Genomic DNA, 16,335 nt, shown 5'->3' on the forward strand with positions numbered 1-16,335 from the left:
ACATTTATTGCATATTTTGCCTTCTCATGATTCCTCATCCAGGAAGTATGTGGGAGGGGTGGCTTACAGCCAAGATTCTGCCACTGCCTCTATTTTACAGTTCTGTTTGAATATACTGTCACACATTGCTTTACTTGTTCTAGTAAGCATGAGTAAATATCTTTAAGTTTTTAGAGCACTGAAATGTTTTAGGAACTCCTGAGCATGGGACCAAGTCTAAATCTTAACCTTGTTGTTCAGTTGCTAAGTCATGCCCGACTCTGTGACACCATGGACTGTAGTCCACCCGTCTCCTCTGTCCAAGGGGATTCTCCAGGCCAGAATACTGGAGTGGGTAGCCTTCCTTTCTCCAGGGGATCTTCCCAACCCAGGGATCAAACCCAGGTTTCCTACATTGCAGGTGGATTCTTTACCATCTGAGCCACCAGGGAAGCCCTTTGTAGTGTCTGAATGATATCAATTCCTTGGTTAAATCTCATTATCTCTGACCCTTTCCCTCCCTACTTTCCTGGGCTCATCCCTTATCTTCTGCCATCTGCGTTCCCATCAATGAAAATGGAAATGGAGACACTAACTTGAAGCAGTTTTCAAATAAAAGATCAGGAAGAATATAATGAAAGTAGAGTGAGAGATGAAATCAGTTACCTAAGAAAATGGTCATTCATTGTTTTTGTGTCTCTTGAGCAAATTACATCACCTTTTTGGATCTCAAGTTTTCTTTGCAGAGTAATAAGGTTTGACTAGATGATCCACAAGATCCTTTCCAGGGTTAAATTCTGTGAATGTGCAGCTGGATGTTGTATTTGGCTTTGGATTTCTGGTAGCAGAAGAAAATAGGAGAAGATGTTGTATTACATGGTGTTCATTGCCTGACAAAAAAAAGTTCAGGCTCGCATCTGTAGAGATAGAACAGAGCTCATATAAGAAAGTATAACATAGGCTCCTGGGAAATAGTCTCAAGTGGAGTTTATGCAGAAGTCACAGTGATGATTCTGAGTTGCAAATTACCAAAATTCAAAATTGAGCTAGTTTAGGCAAATTAGGTAATGCACTGACTTAATGAAAGGTAGAAAAGAAGAGCAAGAAAGTGGAAATGGAAGGTCCTTGAATGTTCTCTGGAATTCATCTCTGCCTTCTTCTGTGTTTTGGAGGCTGACTGTCTCTCAAAACAGAAACCACGGCAATAGGCAACTTCAGCATTATATCTTTAAAGCTTCACAACCAGAGATGTTAGGAAAAAAACCCAAGGGAGGATTGTTATTGGCCAGAGTTGGGTCACATGCTTCTTCCCTGACCACTTGTTGCATGAGGACTGTGTTCTGTGGCCCAGTTCTCACTGGGGCTGAGGGTGGAATGGATGTTTCGTGTCAGGAAGGTGGTTGCCATGTCAGGCTGGCAGCTGTTCCTCATTGTGAGCGTGGCTCCCTTTACCCCTTCTCCTCCAGGTTCAGGCTGGCAGCTGTTCCTCATTGTGAGCGTGGCTCCCTTTACCCCTTCTCCTCCACGTTCAGGTCTGCCTTTCCCTTCCCCAAAGCCCCATACACCCTTGAAGCCTCTAGGTCTTTAAAAAAATTGTGACTGAGCTCCTAACTGAAGTTTTCCTGCCATCTTCTCGGGGTCGATCTCTAAGTCCTTTCATGGTTCTCAGTAGCAATCTTGATAAGTTAATCTGGGCTACAAGTGATTCTGGGAAAGACGGACAGTGCATGTAAATCAATGAAGTTAGAACACTGTCTCTTATATTACACAAAAATACATTGAAAATGGTTTAAAGACCTACGTGTAAGGATGGCACAATAAAACTTCTAGAAGAGAACACAGGCAAAACATTATCTGGCATAAATTGCAGCAACTTTTTTTTTTTTTTTAGTTTCCCAAGGCGAAAGAAATAAAAGCAGAAATAAACAAGTGGGACCTCAGTTCAGTCACTCAGTCGTGTCCGACTCTTTGTGACCCCATGAATTGCAGCACGCCAGGCCTCCCTGTCCATCACCAACTCCTGGAGTTCACCTAAACTCTTGTCCATTGAGTCGGTGATGCCATCCAGCCATCTCATCCTCTGTTGTCCCTTTCTCCTCCTGCCCCCTATCCCTCCCAGCATCAGGGGCTTTTCCAATGAGTCAGCTCTTCGCATGAGGTGACCAAAGTACTGGAGTTTCAGCTTTAGCATCAGTCCTTCCAAAGAACACCCAGGACTGATCTCCTTTAGAATGGATTGGTTGGATCTCCTTGCAGTCCAAGGGACTCTCAAGAGTCTTCTCCAACACCACAGTTTAACTTATAAGTTTTTGTACAACAAAGGAAACCATAAACAAAATGAAAAGATAGCCTATGGACTGGGAGAAAATATTTGCAAATGATGCTACTGTTGAGGGCTTAATTTCCAAAACAAACAAACAAACAAACAAACATCTCATACAACTTAATACCAAAAGAACAAGCTAATCAAAAAATATGCAGAAGATCTAAATAAACATTCCTCCAAAGAAGACATACAGATGGCCAACAGACACATGAAAAGATGCTCAGCATCACTAATTATTATAGAAATGTAAATCAAAACTATAATAAGGTACCGCCTCTCCCCAGTCAGAATGGCCATTGTCAAAAAAATCTACAAATAATAAATACCTGAGAGGGTGTGGAGAAAAGGGAACCCTTCTACACTGTTGATGGGAATGTAAACTGGTCCAACCACTATGGAAAAAGGTTCCTCAAAAAGTTAAAAATAGAACTACTGTACATTCCAATGACCCCATTCCTGAGTGTATGCATGGAAAAGAAGAAAACTTGAGTTCAAAAAGATGCATGCATCTGATGATCATAACAGCACTGTTTATAATAGAAAAGGCATGGAAGCAACCTAGGCGTCCGCTGGCAGGTGAATAGATAAAGAAGGTAACATAGATAAAGAAGATAAAGAAGACAACGGAATATTAGCCATAAAATATAATGACATATTGCCGTTTGTAGGAACATGGATGGACCTAGAAATTATCATGTTGAGTGAAATGTCAGAGAAAGATAAATAAAAGATATATGCCACTTAAATGTGGCATCTAAAAATAATACAAGAGAATTTAGCTGCAAGACAGACAGACTCATATATAGAAAACAAAGTTATGATTATTAAATGGGAAAGTGGGGGGTGGGATAGATTAGGAGCTTGGGACTAACATATACACATCACTATGATAAACAACAAGGACCTACCGTGTAGCACAGGGAAATGTAGTTAACATCTTGTAATCACCTGTAATGGAAGAGAATCTGAAAAAACATATGTGTCACTGAATTGCTTTGCTGTCCATCTGAAACTACCATAATATTGTTAATTGACTATAATTCAATTGGAAAATCTATGCTACATACATACTGACCTAGGTTATAAGTCCATTTGATAAAGACCACCAAGGACACAGTTGTCGTCCTACAAATTTAGGTTATTTTGCTGAGCGAGGGGACAAAACACTAGAGGGATGCTGTGGTGCCTCGCCAGACAAAGGAAGACACAGGTGGGTTATAGTATTTGGGGGAGGGGAGACAGGGTTTAGGAATTTCAACAAAACAGTTTTGCTGACTCAAGGCAGGGCCATGTGTAAAGATGTTGACACCAGATCTGAGCTGAGCTGAGAATTCAGGGTCGTGTTTCCTTGGGAATGACCAAGTTAAGATAAATGGGGAATGTGGTGTGCAAAACCATTATCAGAAGCTCTGCAACTGGATTGAAAATTGAGGCCGTTTTTCTGTGTTAAAAAGAACATAGATCCTTCAGGCAAGAATGAGGTGTTTTAGTCTCACTAAATACACTTAATCAGGGTCTCTCTTTAAGTAACAGCGTAGCTTTTGTAGTCAAACATCAAGGAGTGAGTGGAGGTATATTGTTGAGGAGATTATTTGCCATTTATTCACTCTGCAAATATTTGTTGACATTTTACTGTAAATTGAAGGCAGGAGGAGAAGGAGACAACAGAGGATGAGATGGTTGGATGGCAACACTGACTAAATGGACATGAGTCTGGGTAAACTCCAGGAGTCGGTGATGGACAGGAAGGCCTGGCGTGCTGTGGTCCATGGGGTCACAAAGAGTCGGACACAACTGAGCGACTGAACTGAACTGAGCTGAATCATTACAAAGAAGATAGAATTTCTATCCTTGATGAGCTCACAATTTAGTGATGGAAATGTCATGGAAAGAAAGCAACCCAGTACTCTATGAGGAGCTCAGTAGTGAGTGTTGGCATAAATGTTTACAAGGACAAAGAGACAGTGTTGTGAAGTTTGATTTGAGGAATCTGGTTCCATTCATGGCGGGAACAGTCAGTGGCAGGGAAGTCTGAGCTTTTAAGTGAGGAGATTTCGCTTTGAAGAAGCTGAGAAGATGCTGTCAGTGCTGTGAGCCTGTCCCTTTTGTGCATCTCGGAGCTCACCTGTGGCAGGTGGACAGTTCCTGAGCACGCATGCGCACAGCTTCTCAGTCCACACTTGAGAGCTTTCTCCCTCATGGGGAAGGGGTGGGGGGGCGGAGAAGGACCTCCTCGTCCTGCCCCCAAGGGCAGACCTCCACCCCTAAAGGGCGACATGTGCCTTTCCCTGAAACAGATTTGAGGGTCATTCTGAGTTTCCCTGGACTGCAAGGAGATCCAACCAGTCCATCCTAAAGGAAATCTGTCCTGAATATTCATTGGAAGGACTGATGTTGAAGCTGAAACTCCAATACTTGGGCCACCTGATACAAAGAACTGACTCATTGGAAAAGACCCTGATGCTGGGAAAGATTGAAGGCAGGAGGAGAAGGGGACGACAGAGGATGAGATGGCTGGATGGCATCACCGACTTGATGGACATGAGTTTTGAGTAAACTCCAGGAGTTGGTGATGGACAGGGAGGCCTGGTGTGCTGCAGTCCTTGGGGTCGCAAAGAGTCAGACACTACTGAGTGCCTGAACTGAACTGAACTGAGTTTCTCAGAGGGTGCCCAGAGGGACTGGACCCAGTTGTCTGCAGAGGTAGCCCTCCTGAAGACATACATTTTGGCTTTATTCCTCAGGTCTTACTTTCCATACCCCCATGCTTATTTCCTTGGCTCACTTTCCAAATAAGTTGCCTACACCCAAGTCCATGTCTCAGAAACGAAGGTGGCAAACTTCCCCACTGTGGGAGAGAAATGCACAGGACAAGGGGGAAGGTGGTTTGAAGGTCAAAGAGAGGAACCAGAGCAGAGCAAAGCAGAGGGTGCTCTGAAGCAACAGAGGAAATACGGATTTTGCTGCCTAACCAGGGTCAGGGTTGGAGAGAGTTCAAGATCCTGAGCCTTCAGTCATCTTGGGGCCTAAGGTGCTGTTTTAGGAGATTAGAAGAAGTGGGTGCTATGAGGTGGGTGAGTTAGAGGGGAGAACGTGGATGACTTCTGAGCAAAGTAGGGAATGGGAGGCTGAAAGCACAGATTGGCAATAAATGTCCAAACATCACTGTTTTTTTTTTTGCTGAAGAATTCTGCACAATTTTTGTTTTCCTGCGGGAATCAGAATGTTTGGTGTGCCCCTATGTGACTTTGCCCCTGTTGTCCTCACGCCAGGAATGATTAAGGGGCCATTGGTGAAGAGGGAACTAGCCTATCACTTTGGAGGTTATCTTCTGTACAGAAGGCACTCTAGATTTCATGTCACATTTAATAAACCTAGGAAAACACAGAAGCTTGAATTCAACTCTGTTAATGATAGATGGTCCTTCTCTTGACCGTTTTTGTTTTTTTTTTCCCCCTGCAGGAAACCTCATTTGACGTCATTTCCTCCATCACTTATGCCTGAAAATAAACAACACTTGATTCCAAGTTGGGTCTTCAGATTTTGAGATAATGGTGATGCATATGTGTGCAAATGTGACAGGGATGGTAGCTGACATTCCTCCCCCATCCATCCTCCGATGGAGTTGAGCTGGGCACCTGGTTGCCTAGTGAGAATCAAATCTCAAACTCTCCTGGCTGCAGGGTATAGCTGTGAGACTCAGCTCTGCCCAGCAGAAGGCATATGGACAACTTGTGCTTCACTTTGTTCAGGAGATACTCTCTGGGCTTAGCTCATTCACTCTTCCTACTTGCTACCCTGTTGCTACTTACAGAAGCCTCAGATGCTACATGTTCAACTTGGGCTGTCTGCATTAGCCACCTCCCTGATCGAGTGTGGAAGCAGAGCCGCTTACTGACCTGGAGTGCCCACCTAGGACTGAACTATTTGAGAGGGAAATGATCGTTTTTGTTCTTTAGGCTATATTATTGTTAGGTCTCATGTTACAGCAGCTTGATTTTTACACCCACTCATAAATACACGTCTATAAATGTTTGTATATTTCCTCTGACTCCTAGGTCTCAAAGCAGCACGTGGTTGGTGTGGGCTAGTTTAGAGCATCCAGGAAGAATAGACACTTGAGTTCTACCCTGACTGCATAAAGCCTGTCAGTGTGGGGAGTCTTTGTCATTGTTAGGTTCACGAGTTCATCCATCCATCCATCGTTTCACATGCTGCTTTGAGACCTAACATGTATAAGACTCTTTGGAAGGGGATATGAATGACACAAAGATTAATTATAAGCACTCCCTGCTTTCAAGAAGCTTATAGTCTAGAGACTTAAGGTAGAGACTAAATCAATGAAATAGGAGTAATTATGATAAGTTTTTCTTCTAGGAAATTTCAATTAAAATTGAAAAGGCTAGTTTCATTTATATCATCGTGCTTTATTATTACTTTTTAAAACATTTTATTTTTGGCTGTCCTGGGTCTTTGATGCTGCACGACTTTCCTCTCTCTGCTGTGAGCCGGGGCTACACTCTAGTGGAGACGTGAGGGCTTCTCACGGTGGTGGTTTCTCTTGCTCTGGAACAGGGTCTCTAGGGCACGCGGGCTTCAGTAATTGTGGTGAGAGGGCTCGGTGGTTGCAGTTCCTGGCTCTAGAGCACAGGTTCAAAAGTTGTGGTGGACGGGCTTAGTCGCTCCGCGGCATGTAGGATCTTTCCAGCCCAGGGATGGAACCCGTGTCTCCTGCATTGGCGGGCAGATTTTTTACCACGGAGCCACCAGGGAAGCCCTTACTTTATTATTATTACTTTTTTTTTTTTTTTTGAGAATGCTCTCCCTGGCAAGGTTTTGTATTCATTTTTGAGACCAGTGTTGACAGCATAAAGGACCATTTTATTCAATGGTGAGCAGGAGCACAAGTGATCTGTCAGTCTCCGCAAACACACTTTGCTCCTCCCCTCCATCCCCTTCGTCTCCCCCAGGGAAAGGACTAAACACTGGAAAAGCCGACGGGTCTTTGTGTCCTGGAGCCTTCCTGCACTCAAGGGAATTCCGGAGGCTTAAGCAGCTTCTCAAGGAATGAAGGCAAGCAGGAGAAATTGAAAGGGCCAGCCTGAAAGGTTTTGCCAGGTAAGAGGAAATTCTTCTTCCCAGGGAGAGTTTTATATAAGTGAGAACTCTAGCTATTCCATTTATTTTTGCAAATGCACTGCTTTTCTTTCATTTCCAGAAAGGGAGAGAGATGCATAGACAGACAGAGGAGAAACAGAAAGCGGGGAACCTCAGATGGCAAAGAACAGGAAAGAAAGTGAGATGGGGATAAAGACATAGAGGAAAAGACCAAGAGTGTTTGCTAGACATACATAGAAAGAGCAGCCTCTAAAATGAAGACTATGTTACCAAGGGGTCTGTAACTCTCTGAACTTTTATTAAGCAGGGAGATGTGAAATATTTTGAAATTGTACCTGAAATTTACCATCTGTGTGGACGGGGGAACCTGACTTAGGCAGACTCATGTGAATTCAATGAATTATTTCATTGGTGCAAATCTTTGGGAGACTTTAAAAATGAAGATTAATGTTAAAATGGTAAGAAGAAAGGAAGAAGAAAACCTTAAAGACTGAATGAACAAACAAGCTTAGTAGAAATAGAAAACTCAGTTTAAAAAATGAGCATTTTTTACCTGAGAGCATTCCTGGGGTGTATGGGAGAATTTTAAGCTAGAAACAGGAGTTTTTTTTTTTTTCTGTCTAGCTTGCCAGGGTTCATATAACCTGATATACAATTTTGATAAGTAGTTTAAATGATTAGAGTTTTTAAAAATTCAAGTATAGTGGATTTACAGTATCATGTTAGCTTCAGGTGTACTGCACAGTGATTCAGAAGTAAATAAATAAATATTCTTTTCCTGATTCTGTTCACTTATAGGTTATTACAAAATATTGTACTAAATAGTAGGTCCTTGTCATTCATCTATTTAATATATAGCAGCGTGTATGCTTTTTAATGGCAGGTGATAGCTTTATTAAGTATCTTGCTAACGTATAACATGGATTGCTATTCTTTTCACTGCCAAGATTCTAACAGCATCATCCCATAGCCACAAATCAGGATCGGTTTATCATCCTGCAGTAACAAAAGGAGTCAAAATCTCAGTGGGTTAACCCAACAAAAATGTACTTCATGCTGACGCCACCTAACACTGCAACGAGGCGCTGAGTCATGTGATGATTAGACACGTAGCAATACATTACCACGGACGCTTCATAACAACTGAGACGAGCTGGGAATGTTTTGTAAAATAGCACTATTGACTTCTGCATATGAGGGGAATAGTTAAACCTTTACCAAGTAACGGATGCACAGCACAGCACGAGACGTGTCCAAGCTCTGAATCCCGTAAGCCGGCCAAAAGTCAGTTAAATTTAAACGTTATAAATCAACAGGAGAAAACTAATATTCATGTCCAGAAATATTCTGATGAAAGACAGTCATGCTGAGCTGGCTTTGCATCCACCCTCATGTGTACGAGGCTGATCCTCCTGCTAAGACAGTCATGCTGAGCAGGCTTTGCATCCACCCTCATGTGTGCGAGGCTGATCCTCCTGCTAAGACAGTCTTGCTGAGCTGGCTTTGCATCCACCCACCTGTGTGCGGGGCTGATCCTCCTGCTCTACCTTTTACTCTTTCCTGATAAAAGTATTTAGACTGAAGAGTCTGATGAAACTGCTGCTTCTTCGTCTACATTTGACAAGTTTTGACACATTGTATTTTCACTGTCAGTTCTCCATATTTCCATCTCTATTATAATCTACTTGGTCTGTGAGTTATTTGGAAGTAGAGTGTGTGTTAATCCCAACCTCCTAACTTATCCCTCTTCCACCCTTCACCCTTGTTTTCTATGTCTCTGAGTCTCTTTCTGTTTTGTAAATAAGTTCATTTGATTCCTTTTTGTTTGTTTCCACATATAAGCGATATCGTATGATACTTGTCTTCCTCTGTCTGGTTTCCTTCACTTAGTACAATAATTCTGTACGAGGTTCATCCATGTTGCTGCAGATAGTGTTATGTCATTCCTTTTTATAGTGATTATTTAGATTTTTCAATGAAAAACTTCAAACATATAACAAAATTTTTAAAATTCACAGAGAATCCATGTATACACGTCACCCAGATTCACCATTAACATTTTAATACAGTTATTTAACTGCATATCCATCCCTCTATTCACCCATTAATCTACCTTTTTAAAATGAATTTTTAAGTAAATTATAGACATCCATACACTTCTCTCTAAATACTTCAGCAAGCATATCATTTGCTCCCTAGAGTTCAGGAAAATGTTTGTTTGTATAAAGCACTTCAAGAAAAGTTCGTGTGAAATTGATCAGGATGCGATTTTGTGTGAAATTCTTAGACAACTGGGGAAGAAATTTCTAAATTTAAATTCACTGAGCAAGCATAGGGATGGTGATAACTATTAGGTGTGGGGTGAAAGAATATTGGTTGAGAGTTATTCCACAAGATCTATAGGGGAAAAATCTATTGCCTTTTAATTCTCTTTGTAGGGATATTCAAAGGCTAAGAACCAGGCCCAGGGAATACAAAATATACGATGATGCTGTTTTAGTTTCAGGCCCTGAGTGCGTAGCCCCTAGGCCATCACAGAATTCTCTCTGGTCATTTCTGACTCATAAGAATGGGTACTGAAAGGTCTGTGGATGGGTTTATTCTGCAGCTGGCCAGGAGTGACAAGGCCCTGTCCACCTTTTTGCAGAAACAGCAGGTGTGGCATATTACAGAGTCACTAGGAAGTGAAATGATAAATACTGTCTACTGATATTTTGACCTCAAATATCCTGAACCTGAAGACTCTTTAAAAAAAGATCATATAGGGAATCGTTTTGTCCAAATATTCTAACATAATCTTGTTTTTATGTTTGAGCAACTCACCATCTAAGTGAGTTTTTCTGGTTGTGAGTTTTGAAAGATTCACCGTTCCCACTGCCTCCATCCTCACCTTGGGCATGGGTTGCAGTCCGGACCAGCTCTGTCTCCAGTTCTCAGAGATCTTACACCAAGTTCCCTTCAAATACGGTGCCTATGATCTGGTTTTCCTTATTCTATGAATCTGCCAAATGTTTAGTTTTATGCTGTTCGTTCTGACTGTATTTTTAACACAGGTGAATTAAAAATATAGTTGTCATTAAAATGTAAAAGTGAACCCGGGTGGCTTGGTCCTCCATTTATGAAAAACAACGCCCTAGGAGGCAGCAATCTTCCTGAGTGCCTCTGAATCCTGGTACAGAACATTCTCTCTTAAGAACAGAATGTCACAGAATGTACTCATGCAACAAGTATTTGAGTAGGTTGAACACCTCCTGTGTGCCAGGTGCTGGGGATCCATCATGGATAAAGAAAGTTGCCTCATGGTGCTTCTATTCTAGCTGAACTCAGGGGTGTGACAACAGGTAATTAATAAAAGCCAGGATAAATATTGTAGGGCGTGTTAGAAGGTGAAGAGGAGATGCAGGATAGGGTGGGGGATTGGGGGTGCTGAGAGATGAGGTGGGTAGCAGTTTTAAATAGAATGACTGGGGTTGGAGCTTTTTGAGAAGGTGACGTTGGCAAAGATTTGAGGGAGGCTGGGGAATTGGCCACGTGGATATATGGGGAGACATGTTCCAGACAGAGGAAGCAGCTTGTGCAGAGACCCTGGATGGGGAGAGTAACTGGCTCGTTTGAAGAGCAGTCAGGTGGCCACAATGATCAGAACGGAATGAACAAGCTAAGACATGAGTCATAGAGAAAACCGTGGGCAGATCACACAGGACCCCAAATAGCCTGCTGTGTCTTTTTACTCTGAGTGAAACAAGGAGCTGTTGGAAGGATCTGAGCAGAGTTGACTTAGGCTTTCAAAGGATTGCCCTGGATTTAATTGACTGCAGGGAGACAGGTTAAAAGCAGGGACGCCCATGAAGGTTGTAGGAATCAGGCAAGAAAGACGACATCAGCTTGACCTAGGCTATTTGCTCTATGCTGGAGAGATAGGATCAGTTCTAGAGGGGGAGCTTTAGAGGTGGAGCTGAGAGGGTTTCCTGACAGATTGGATTCGGGGTGGGCACACGGGAAAGGAGTTAATGAAGACCCCTTGGGTCAGGGCTGTGCTCCCACGCTGCAGTTGCATGAACTCGGGAGAAATGAAGGGAGAAAGGGAAAAGGAAGCAAGAAAAGAGAGAGCCAAAACGGGAACTGTTCTCAGTGCTGAGTGTATGTAAGTGATGAAGACACAGTCTTCACAAATCCCAGCTATTTTTTTTTTAATTGAAATACATGTGCACGTTTCAGAGGGCACACAGAACAGGGAACAATTTGCTAGCAGGCTCGAGTCAGGGAGGTGACATTTGAGTTGGGTTTTGGAAGATGAATAAGAGACCGCCGGGTGTATGTGTATGCATGGGTGTGTGTACATGCGTGCACATGTATTGAGGCTGAGGAATGGTGTGCAGATTTCTCAGAAGAGGGAAGGAGTAAGTGACACGTTTGGAATCCGCAGAATATAATCAGGTGACATTTAGAGAGTTTTGTAGCCTAGCCAATGCATCCCATGATCTGTAAAGTAGTGTCTTTATCTTTCTGAGGCTCGGTAGGATGGTGTTGCTGCATTTAGTGGGTTTTTTTTTTTCAGTTTGTCTTTAAAAATTTTATTATACACTATTGAAGATATTCAAAAAAGATACGAAGAATAGTTTAAGGTCACCTAGTGATTTTAAGCTGAAGTCCTGCAGGCAAAACGTTAACTCAAAGAGTACTTGGGATTGGGTTAAGTCACTTGGTTGTGTCCGACTCTTTGTGACCCTATGGACTGTAGCCCACCAGGCTCCTCTGTCCATGGGATTCTCCAGGCAAGAATGCTGGAGTGGGTTGCCATTTCCTTCCCCAGGGGATCTTCGCTACCCAGGGATCAAACCAGGTCTCCTGCATTGCAGGCAGACACTTTGCTGTCTGAGCCACCAGGGAAGCCTGACCGCTGGTTTAAAAGAGTTTTTCTCAACTAGGTGACCACACTGCCACCAGCGTTCTGTCACACTTGGTACCTGACTCCTGTGATTTATGGAGTCTTCTCTCACTGCTTTAAAAAGTTTGTGACAATCCCAATTCTCACTTTCATCGTGATGAAACAGGAGAGAAGGGGCAGGGCACAACCTTCAAAGGAATGGAACTGCCATAGGACATGACAAAAACTGGTTGGAAGATTTGACTTCAGTAGACCTTGAGCCTCGTTATGCGTTCATTGTAATGCATTAGCTAAATGACACACTCACCAGCATTTTGACAGTTCTGAGACCAACCATAAAAGGTGAAAAAGTGGGTGTTGCTCAAATCCTGGAAAATCCCCATCCCTTCCTGAAAATAATTGGAATGACCCTCCCACTCATTAGCCTATGAAATGAGCTAATGAGTAGGAGGATTCAACCATGCCATGTTTCAAGGCTGCTCTCTCCCTCTCAGATGGCCCACCCTCTTGCCTGTGGAGTGTTTCTCTCTAGATAAATCCACTTCTGACCTCATCTCCAGATTCTTTCTGGAGGAAGCAAGAACCTCAAATTCACCTGGAACGGTAGCATGGTTATTTCAGAGGCTTAATAAAACAAACAGTAGTCACAGCCCCCTGATTCAAGGAAAGCATCTCTCTCGGAATGAAAAACGTTGAGGTTTGATTCTGTCAATTAGAAAGGAGTAAATTTAGGGGATTTTGTTCCAAATATTACTGCCATACAAAGGTGATGGTAACTTCTCAAGTTGTATGGCTTTTTACAAAATCCTTCGTCCCCCATTAGCATATGCTGACCTCACCATAACCTGGCCAAGTGGTGATAGCAAGTGGCTTTTATTTTATGCTGACAGAACTGAACCTCAGAGAGTTTAAGAGACTACAGGAAGCCATGTAATAAGAATGTAGCGGGGCTGAGGCCTGAACTAGAAAATTCAAAATCAAGTTCTGTGTAGTTTTTACTGCTCCTCATTATACTTCCTTCTGCAGTTTCTGGAGCAATCTTCTTCTTAAAGGATATGAAAGCACTAAAGGACCGTAATGATGTCAGTCTGGACAGTGGCCAGGGGCCTTTGGATCTTGTCCTTATTCACTGTGATGGCCTGCTCTTTCTGTTCCCTGGTGTCAGGCAGCACCAAGCGTCGGAGTGCCCTGGCCCGCCCAAGTCTTTGGAGATGCTCCATCTGCCTCATGGATTGTAGGCGTCCATCCTGAATGAAATGCTTCAGAAAGACAGGGTGGTTACTCCTGTTTCTCTAATGAGTCTAAGTTCATGAAGTGCTGGGGTGATGGAGTTTTTAAGCCACACACAACTTAAAGGATTTTGAATAAATATTCTTTTTTCTTTGAATTGAATTATTTAGGCAGTTTGTTCCATCTTTTATATAGTGATCATAAAAGAAGAAAGATTTATTAGTTGGCTTCAACGTTCCCAGCACTGCGAAGAATTCCCAGACCGAGGCTCTGCCTTCTGTGTGTTCCCAGCTTGGTGGGGGATATAAATATCAGGTGAATAACAAGCAATAGAATAAATGCGTAATTGAGGTATGAACCAGGCATCATGGGAAACTAGATGGATCGGGATGTGCAGAGGGTGATGGTTTAAAACTTTCCAACAGCTGAGATTGTGTTCTGTCCCCAGACTTTGAACACTTCACAAATTCATTGTGTTCCAACCTAGTAATGATTACAGCTGGTGGAAGTACCGCGGCCATCAGCTCCGTGTATTGTGATGTGCTGTGCTCTGCGGAACTCCAGGGTTGTAATCCTTATCCCTCCCTGGAGGAATGCTCTATAGTTCTGCATTTTATTTTAATTTTTTTTCTGAGTCTAATGACACATTGTCATTGAAATGTTTGGTGGAGTCTCTCTCGAATTTTCTACAACAAAGTTGGATATTTATCCAGGCTGTTAAAAGATTTGTGAATGGGCACGGAAGCAAATGTTAATGTTTATGTGATGGTTAAAGGCTAACCTTTAGTGTTCTTTTGACTGTCAAACATGCTGTGTGGATCCTAATGTGATGTGTACAGAAGAATCTGTTCATGTTCCCCAATTGTTTGTCTTCTGCAACTTCCTGTTGCCCAGATGTGGTACACAGCAGGGCTGCCTTGTGAGAAAACCAAAACTATAGTGCTTAAAATAATCCTGCTTAAGTAACTGGGAATAATAAAAAATAAAAAGGGAACATGTCACTGGATTTCAGAGAATAAAGTATAATCAAAAAGAAAATCAGAAAAATGTGTTTAATTAATCTTGCACATTCACGCTGGGTCTTTCATCCAAATATATTGAAGCTTCTGCTTACCTCTTGGTCATGTGTACACAAAGAAAACATTCTTTAACTGATCATCTCTTCCCTTTCCCCACGTGGTTGATAATAGACACTTGATTTTCTCCATGTGGAGCTAGAGATGCTGTTGAAGGTAAACAGAGCAATCTGTCTGAGTGGGAGCTGCTGCATGCTAAATACACAGAAGAATGATTTTTAAAGTGTGCTTCGTTGGACTAGCTCAGCATTCAAATTCTCAGGTCCCACCTTGGACCTGCTGAATCAGAACCACTGGAGGTGGGCTTCAGAGCTGGGTTTTGACAGATTCTCTGGGTGATTCTGATGCAATGCTCAAGTTTGACAGCCCCTGGCATAGAACATTAAAGATGGTATCTTTTCGTTTTACTGCTGAGTGGTCCATGGAGGAAGAACAGAAACCTTGAAGGACACTTTTGTATAAAGCACTGTTCAGTTCAGTCGCTCAGTCATGTCTGACTCTTTGCGATCCCATGGACTGCAGCACGCCAGGCTTCCCTATCCATCACCAACTCCCGGAGCTTGCTCAAACTCATATCCATCGAGTCGGTGATGCCATCCAGCCATCTCATCCTCTGTCATCCCCTTCTCCTCCCACCTTCAATCTTTCCCAGCATCAGGGTCTTTTCAAATGAGTCAGTTCTTCTTATCAGGTGGCCAAAGGATTGGAGTTTCAGCTTCTACATCAGTCCTTCCAATGAACACCCAGGACTGATCTCCTTTAGGATGGACTGGTTGGATCTCTTTGCAGTCCCAGGGACTCTCAAGAGTCTTCTCCAACACCACAGTTCAAAAGCATCAATTCTTTGGCACTCAGCTTTCTTTATAGTCCAACTCTCACATCCATACATGACCACAGGAAAAACCAAAGCTTTGACTAGATGGACCTTTGCTGGCAAAGTAATGTCTCTGCTTTTGAATATGCTGTCTAGGTTGGTAATAGTTTTCCTTCCAAGGAGCAAGTATCTTTTAGTTTCATGGCCGCAGTCACCATCTGCAGTGATTTTGGAGCCCGAAAAGAGAAAATCTGTTTGTGCTTCTGCTTTTCCCCCTTCTATTTGCCATGAAGTGATAGGACCAGATGCCATGATCCTAGTTTTCTTAATGTTGAGTTTCAAGCCTACTTTCTCACTCTCCTCTTTGAGAGGAGAGAGCTCTTTAGTTCCTCTTCAGTTTTGGCCATTAGAGTGGTATTATCTGCATATCTGAGGTTGTTGATATTTCTCCCAGGAATCTTGATTTGAGCTTGTGCTTCATCCAGCCCTGCATTTCACACGATGTACTTTGTATGTAAGTTAAATAAGCAGAATGAAAATATGCAGCCTTGTCATATTCCTTTCTTGGGAAATGAGTATGACAAAGCTGTGTACTGTCACCCTGATTATTTAGCTTATATGCAGAGTACATCTGGCTAGACCATGTCAGTTGTTCTATGTCTGAATACAGGTAAGGTGGTCTAGTACTCCCATCTTTTTAAGAATTTTCCACAGTTTGTTGTGATCCACACAGCTAGCTTGTGCTGTGCTAAGTTGCTTCAGTCGTGTCTGATTCTGTGTGATCCCATGGACTGCAGCCCGCCAGGCTCCTCTGACCATGGGATTCTCCAGTCAAGAATACTGGAGTGGGTTGCCATGCCCTCCTCCAGGGGATCTTCCTGACCCAGGGACTGATCCCATGCCA

The 16,335-nt window shown here is 42.7% G+C and overlaps 1 protein-coding gene across 1 annotated transcript in view; it reads left to right on the top strand.

Moving 5' to 3' along the window:
• The window catches only part of LOC147378883 (collagen alpha-4(VI) chain-like), a 150,107-nt gene that overhangs the window by 12,903 nt on the left and 120,869 nt on the right, over positions 1-16,335 (top strand). The window contains 2 exon segments of the mRNA XM_086401555.1: positions 5,768-5,859; positions 7,276-7,423. The gene's annotated coding sequence lies outside the window, so the exon portion shown is untranslated.

The sequence above is a fragment of the Bos grunniens genome, chromosome 1, assembly GCF_055505025.1.
Source record: "Bos grunniens cultivar Pamir isolate PY7600 chromosome 1, Bosgru_T2T1.0, whole genome shotgun sequence".
Classification (NCBI taxonomy): domain Eukaryota; kingdom Metazoa; phylum Chordata; class Mammalia; order Artiodactyla; family Bovidae; genus Bos; species Bos grunniens.